Genomic DNA, 8,463 nt, shown 5'->3' with positions numbered 1-8,463 from the left:
AACCAAGATTCATTTGAATTTTGGTAAATTTAACTTTAACCTATATATAAACAATATAAAATTTTAATTTTTACTATTAATAAAAATAGAAATTAACCATGAATATACTTTTTTCAAAATTGATTCTTTGTCTAATAAATTAAATATCAAGTTAAACATCCCTACAAATTTTGAAACAATCTTAATGCATTTGAATTATTAAAACTATATCTAAAACATACAATTTTTAGGCTGTATTAATTTCAGAAATTAGATTATATCTCAACAGTCCAAAATATTTTGATCAAGTGACTCAAAATCTAAAATAATTATGCATAATAACATCTAACCTTATTAATATAACACATAAATAAAATAAATTTTGTGAAAATTGGAGCAATCTTATCAACTTCCCTCAAGATAAATGTTTGGCTTGTGGGTCATTGTTTAAGCGGTTAAGTCAACTTCTTGTGTTGCTTAACAAAACTACAAATGGAAATTTCTATGCTAACAAATTTAGCATAAATAATGACCTTTGCTTTGGAAATTGACATTGACTCCCACAAATTGTTCATTTTTGTCTCGAGTTTTCGTTCATTTTCAAGATAAGTTGGAGAGATATTTTTAAAATCATGATGCGCCCACCAAATTGAATCTTTGTTTGACTTAGAAATATGATGGTAAAGAATCCCATTCATCGTCATGTATATTTAAATTGTTTTTTTTTTTTTTCCGCCCAAGGTTTGGTTTTAAGACACGTTCCACTCATTTAAAGCATAAATTATATTCTTTTGTACAAAATCGAACTCTCTTCGTAACAAAAAAAATTGATATAATATCAAAAATTTAAATTATCATATTATATTTAATTATTTCACTTTACAAAATGATCATATTATCTCTGTGAAGAATATCAGCATAATACTCTTTTTTAGATACATTCCTTTACCCATAATATAAACCCAAAGAGAAGTGTTAACTTAAACTTTTTTCCCCAACCAACAGTGAAATTAATAGTATTGTACCACTAATTCACATACAATGTGCAAAAAGGTATAAACACACATTTGAATCGTTGCATATAAAATAAACGAGTCCACACACAAGTGTTTGAAATCCAAGCAACCATAATAATAGTGCATAATTATAAATACACAAGTCTCATAATAAATGATAAACATATATGTAACAAGCGTCCACATGATAAAAAGTTCAAATTTTTCCTCTCACCTCATGCAACATTCTAAGCTGACCTGCTTACTCCTTCGCCACCCTACTGATCCATATATTTACCTATAAAACCACAATAAGAATATAGTAAGTGAAAACGTCTAATAAGTAGGTGATCTCTCGACACCTTGCATATAACCTTAATTATAAGTAATTTGTTCCAATCCTCAACATAATGTGGTACTCTCAAGTGTTTCCTTAGCATCCCAAATACCCACCCAAACTATTTTGACACCTAGTGTCATATCTCCATTGGCGGTATTATCTCGGATAACTAATATCAAATTATGTACATCAACGTCCTAGACGTCTATTGAAAACATTTGACATCTCAAATATTTATCATAAAAGTGCATCCAATACACTTGCTGATCGAACTTCACGCTAAGCATATCAGGTGAAAGACCCCGAGCCTCTCCTCAAGAACATTCGTTTGCTTCTAAACTAATAATTCATTCTAGATTTACCATGAAGGGATGCTCATCCCATACTAAGTAGGCATTCATAGTGTCACCTCCTAACCATGTTCTTAAGGTAATGAGAAAATTGTCTCTAACCTAAAGGGGTGAACAGACGTCATTGTTACATAGGAACGATGGTTTGTCATCATCTAGAAATCTCTACCCTACGGATTTATGTTATTTCATGCCACCACAATGCAAACCACACTCAAATGTTTATCCAAATCAGTCTCTAAGTATCTTAACATGCTCCCACAATAGCCCTATACTCAAAGTATCAACATTACATATCATGAATTTCCATGTTAATTCCACACATGTTATATCCTCACGTTAGGTACATATGTAAATCATCAGCAATAATTCAATGTACAAATTTTCTTGCAATAAACATGTCTGCCATATCTATTCACATTGAATCCTCAAATTTAAGCACAGTAACACAATCATAATCATGATTTTCAATTCAATAAATGTGGAAGAGTAGATCAACTACTTACCTCTCTTCTGACAAAAGCTAAAAATTTTCATGTTGTTTTGAGTTTTTCGACGTCTTGGTGCTCCAAAATCTCCCTCTCACTAGCTCTTTTGCACTCTAGACTTGCAAAAATAAGGAAAGTGAGCCAAGCAGCAACAAAACTCTTTTCTTTCTTTCTTTTTTTTTTTAAAGAACGATCAGTTGCCTCCAAGAATGGTCATCCCAATTGTTTCATACTTAAATGCAAATCTTGAAATCATTGTGAACTAGTCCTTGTCTGATTTCAAATTTGACAAACTGATGAATGAGCATACATTATATCATGAATGCTAATTCATCCTTCCACATTTAACCATTTTCACGCAATCAATGCGAAAGGATGGATTTGCCCTTCTTAACACATAAGCGAGTGTCCAACCCTATGGTGAATGTTTGTTCCAACCCTCAAATAATAAACATACAACTTCAACACCCCCAAAATCAAAAGCAATACAAAAGATAAAAATACTCTTAAATGTATATGTGAGTGTCATAATCCATTCATACTTCATATGTCCTTTTATATATATATAAAATAGTAAAATTATTATTTTATTTTTTAATAAAATTAGATTTTAGGTAGAATAGTGTGATTTACTGATTCAGTGAAAAAATCTTTTAAAGCCAACATTTGATAAGAAAATATAAATCATTCCATTATTTATTTATTTATTACTACTTGTGTTAGTAATGATGTCAATCAATAAATAATTACAAAAACTGAATCAAAGATGTTGACAATTAGATGCAAATTAAATTAATAACTTTTTTTTTTTTAATTTGGTGAAAGTCAAGTGGGGTAATTAATTAAGACGCAGTCTTGATAGTTTTCTTTTAGGGTTTTATTTATTTATTATTGGATAAGAACGATATGGCATTTTTCAAGACTTTTATAAAGCAAAGTGCATGTCAACTTTAATGCAACTAAGCTGCAAGATCATTGGAACAAGTCTCGTTTCTTATATCTCAAAGTGGATCTTATTAGTACACAAGAGTTTTATTCTTATATCTCAGCTAAAAGATGCTTGTTCACATTATTAAAGGATCAAATCTATGGTCCAAGAAGGATCAAACAAATCAACATTCCTGAGATCAAAGAAAGAAAAATCTTTTCATTCCCAATTATCTTGTAGCTGAACCCTTACGAACCTTAATAATTCTTAGAGTGTGATTCCAACACCACACTAATTGGAACTTTGAGAAGAGTTTGAAAATTTCATGCAATGAAAATTGTAAGTTGTTTTCAGAATTATTACTATTACAATGAAACTATATGTATATATTTTTTAATACACAATTTAATACCTAAATGATATGTCATTCTGTGATTAAGTGTTATATTATTTTTATTTTAAAATCACCTAATCACAAGATAATATATTATCTGTATATCCAATTATATATTTAAAAATATGTACTCATAACATTACTTTTAATATTAACTGGTTTATTCATATTAGTGAAAGATTAACTGTATAATCGAAGGAGCAAAAGAAGTGAGAATCCATCACATCTTTGGATTTTTTGGAAGAGTTGTTATTTGAAAAGCGTAAAGCGATGAATGATGTAAGTTATATTCAAAATTATAAGATGATTAGTCTACTTATTGGATTGATTATTTAGAAAAGATAAGGTTCTCTTAAATTATTGTGCTCTTAGGTTGAAACGTGGAGCAAGGCAAGTTTTTATATGAGATGGTATCTTTAGAATTTTGTTTCTATTTGTCTAAATTTTTTAGAATGTAACTAAAGTATAGATTTGTTTACATAAAGTTTGCTCTTAATTGAATACGTGTGATGGGAAGAATGAAGAAGCATCTCAATAAAAGAGATTTGATTCTTGGGTGTTCCATAATCAATAAAATAAAAAGAGAGGAATACTTAGGATCTTATTTTATTCACTTGCTTAGCTAAAAAGAGAGGAAAATAAAAACAACGGGGTAAAAAGGAGTTGAATATTCTAATTACTGTCTCTGTCCTTATAGATGAAACCCTTTTTATCCATCTATGTCTCCAAAAAAATTTCTCTTTTCTTCCCTTTCCTATCCCCACAAAAAAAATTCATCTCCCTTTTTTTCTCATTCCTATTAAAAAACTAGTAAAATATTTATTATATATTAGGACATATTTGTAATAATTAAAATTTTTTTTAAAGCATTTTAATATTTAATGAATTAGAAAATATGTAAGGGAGAGAACAAACTGGTAAATGGATAGGTGAGAGATATATCTGTCTTCATCCTCAATTACAAGGATTTTATTCATCCTCATTCTTATTTCTGTTCTCGTTCTTATAGAAAAATTTCCTTTTTATATGGAAAGGTTAGGTCAAGAATCCAATTTAATATACCAACTTGTCATCTAAATCTACAACCTACTTTTTAGATAATATCATTTCCATCCAAGTAAATGCATCCAAATGTTTGTAAACAAATTATAGAAAATAAACATGTGAGAGACTATTAGTTTAAACAATTATATATTATAAAATCAACCATATGCCTTAGTTGATATTATTAATTTGCTTTTTGTTGTGTCATATTCAAAGAAATAATTAAATTTTCAAGGCTTAAAATGGCTCCTTCACTTGTAATTATGTTAATGGTTAAATGGCTAATGTTAAATAATATTATCAAACACAACCAATTTATAATACATGAAAGAGATTATTTTCAAATCTCAAAAAATATATACTTTTCAAACTTATATCATTTACTTATATAATATAATATAATATAATATATAATTTTATTTTATTTTTTATTAATTAACCAAAAACATAACCTACATGAAGATATATATTTTCACCCATATTTCACTTAAAAAATTTCTCAAGTTGAAAGAAGAAGTTAGAATTTGGATTCGTCATCTTAGATACACATTGACAACAAGTGTCTAAGTGGGCATTTTAATTATTTCATGGCTAAACATTGACAACAAGATTTTCTTATTGCCCACTTGATTGACAAGATTTTCTCAATGAGTATGTAATATGAATGAACGTCTGAATCTGCCTCCTAACTTACTATCAAAAACATATATAATTAAAAGTGGTGAATTGAAATCCATAATTATTTCAAAATGTCAAATATGTCAAGTCGAATAATGTACAAAAATATCTACATTTTTTGAGATATTTCTGAGATGGGCACTTTCGAAGCTGTCCGAATCAACAGAAGCTTGATGGAGCATGCAATGATGCCAAGATGTCGGAAGCTTACTGTTTACAATGACGTCCTCATCCTATTTGGAAGTCAACATTTTGATGAGTAGTTGATTTTACGACTCCCCTTTTTTTTTTCTTTTACTGTTCACCTTAAGGACACTTCATCTTGGTGGGAATCAGAAGGTGCTCCCAACCGTTTGGATGATAAGAAGGCTACGAGAGCTATTCATATATTGATTGATAAATCATTTATTGAATACAATTATGAGTATAAATAAATTTTTTTAATTTATAGTTAGATAATATGAATTTTTTTAATTATTTAATTAAATATTATCATATCAAATTATATAAATAAATTTATACAATTTATTTATATATAATATTATTCTTATTTATTTTAAATATACATATTTTCCCATATTTTCATCGTAAAATACGTTTTAACTTTAATGGGGCGGTAGTTTTAAATGATCACTTGACCTTACAAGGAAAGATGAAAACTAGTTATAATATAATGTAAATTTCCAACGTGTCAAGATACCTTTTTTGTGAAAGACTTTTACATAAAACTTAACAACAAAAACATGTGAGCTTTATATATATATATATATATATATATATATATATGGTATTAACCAATAGAGAAAGCCCTTGTGCAAATACAATAAGCATATTTATGTCTTTTATAATATGCAACAGATATACGTAAGTTGCATTTTTCTTAACATCAATATAAGACAAAATGTCCAGTTCATTTGTGTCAAGTTTATGCTTGTTGAATCAACAAAAAATTGCCCTGCATTTACTTTAAACATGGCAAATGTGGAAGTGGCTAAGTGAAAAAAAATAATAAAAATGAAATTTTATTGAAGTTACGTATTTCAAGAGGTTTTATGTTCATCAAGTTGAAGACTTCCTTTTTCCTCTTCTTATTACCATATAGAATAACTCTTTATTCTATTTCAAAGGGGTCATGAATTCTTGCATTATTGCGTTGATAATATTAATTAACCTAATGAAGTGAATCACATCAACTGCTCTTAATGGGTTTTTTTTACAGTTGTTTTCAACTATAATTACCGTTCGTTTAATGTAATTTAATTGTCATTAGTGGCTGATAGCGACTCTGTCCACTAAGTATTGGATAAGGCAATCCTTTAATTAATTAGTTTTTTTTCTATTAATTTTTCTTTAATGAACTATTCTTATGGATTCAATGCAATTACGAGATGTTTTAACTTAATCTAGTTGCTTAAAACTAGAGTTTCTTTAACCTTTTATTCTAATCCATTCAATGTTTTGGTTAACAGCTGGCATGATATTCAAACTTAACTTTAATCTAATAAGGTGGTAATGAAATCATTAAGCTTGATAGTGGTGACTTGGTGAAATTGACAATCAAGGCAAGGATGGATAGAGACTGCTAGGATCTGGGCTGTTTTTATCTTGAAGCCCAAAAGGGTGAGCTTCGGTTATACGAATTAATAAGAAAAGTGAGGTATTGTTTTTTTATGTGTGTTTGTTCTTCGATTTCTGGTATGGTATCTGAACTCCTTTGTGACTAACATCATATAATGGAAGACTCTTCTACCTCTTTCACTCTTACCTTAACCCCTAAGAAAAACTCTACCCTTAATGACTTATCTTTGTCTAATCACAGCGGATCAAAGTGTTTCTAATGCCAACTCTATAAGCGATGAATCCCAAGCTATTAGAGGAAAACTCTCACTTTATGCTATTGTGTATAGACCTTATATTCTATGATTTTTCATCTCTCTTGCTTTTATTTCTCTCTCTCTAAAATGGGAAGAAACTTTTCAACTTCATTCCTCAAATCTATAGGCTATCATTAGTTCATGTAGCAAATGAAACTCTACAAGCGATGATCCCAAGCTATCAGAGGAAAACTACCGCTATTGGTGTGCATAGACCTTGTATTCTATCGATACTTATGATCTAGAAGAGTATCTAATCGAGTTAATTTAACATCCATCACCTTCTATGATTGTTCAGAATGAATCAATGTTTGAAACTGTTAAGAAAATCAATCCTCAATATGCTATCTAAGAAAAGTATGATAGGTTATTAATGAGTTTATTATAGTCATCAATCAATGAGTCAATGTTTAGCTATGTCGAACAACATTGGAAATTTGGAACACACTAAAGGAGTATTTTATAATGGAGTCGAAGGTTAGAGTCATGAACCTGAAAACAAACTTACAAACAATGAAGAAAGACTTCTTGACAATACATGAGAATATTAGATACATGAAAGAAATTTATGATGCATTGTTAATTAGTAGCTAGTCAATCTTTGAAAAAGAATTAATTAATTTTGTTATGGATGGACTATGACTAGAGTTTGATCTTGTAATGGTTCATTTATTGTCCAAGCTAGATTTTGAGACTTTTGATATTACTTTAACTAAAACAAAATTTTTTCTACAAAAATATGAGAGGTTAATTAGAAATTATGTCTATACATTTGATGTGGTTGGTGGTATTGCAAATATTACAAACAGGATACCTAAGTACATGTCTAATGTTGATCTAGATAGTGTTGGTGATAGAAGTAAAGGTTTCATGACCTATATTGCAAGTTTTGAAAATTTTGAATCTATTAACTCTTACACCATCTAATAGCCTCAAAAGTTTGTAAGTTTAGGCTGTTATAATTTTGGTCAAGATAGAGGTAGAGAAAAAAAATCTTTCCAAACAAAAGTAATGTGTCAAGCATGTGGGAAGAATGGACACACTTCTCTTTAATTATACCATAGGTTTGACATAACTTGTGTACGCAATATACCTCCTTCACGAACTCCTCAAACACAAATCAATTTGAACACACACAAAATCCCTTCTCTTAAGCAATCATTAGAAGAGTGGATAAAAAGAGAATAATTATTATTATATATTATCTCTTTTTATATGAATTATATGAATCAAAATATTTTTAAAAAAAAGTTATTATTATGATATTTTTATTTAACATTAGAAATGAGTAATAAATATATATACACGCCTGAATAAATGATAAAAAATTTAATATCCCAAAATTAAATGGTGTCTGAAGGCGCGTGTATTATTTATGGAGAGAGATGAAGTA

Source organism: Mangifera indica, chromosome 12 (genome assembly GCF_011075055.1).
Source record: "Mangifera indica cultivar Alphonso chromosome 12, CATAS_Mindica_2.1, whole genome shotgun sequence".
NCBI classification, from domain to species: Eukaryota; Viridiplantae; Streptophyta; class Magnoliopsida; order Sapindales; family Anacardiaceae; genus Mangifera; species Mangifera indica.
Note: the sequence above shows the minus strand (reverse complement) of the source record.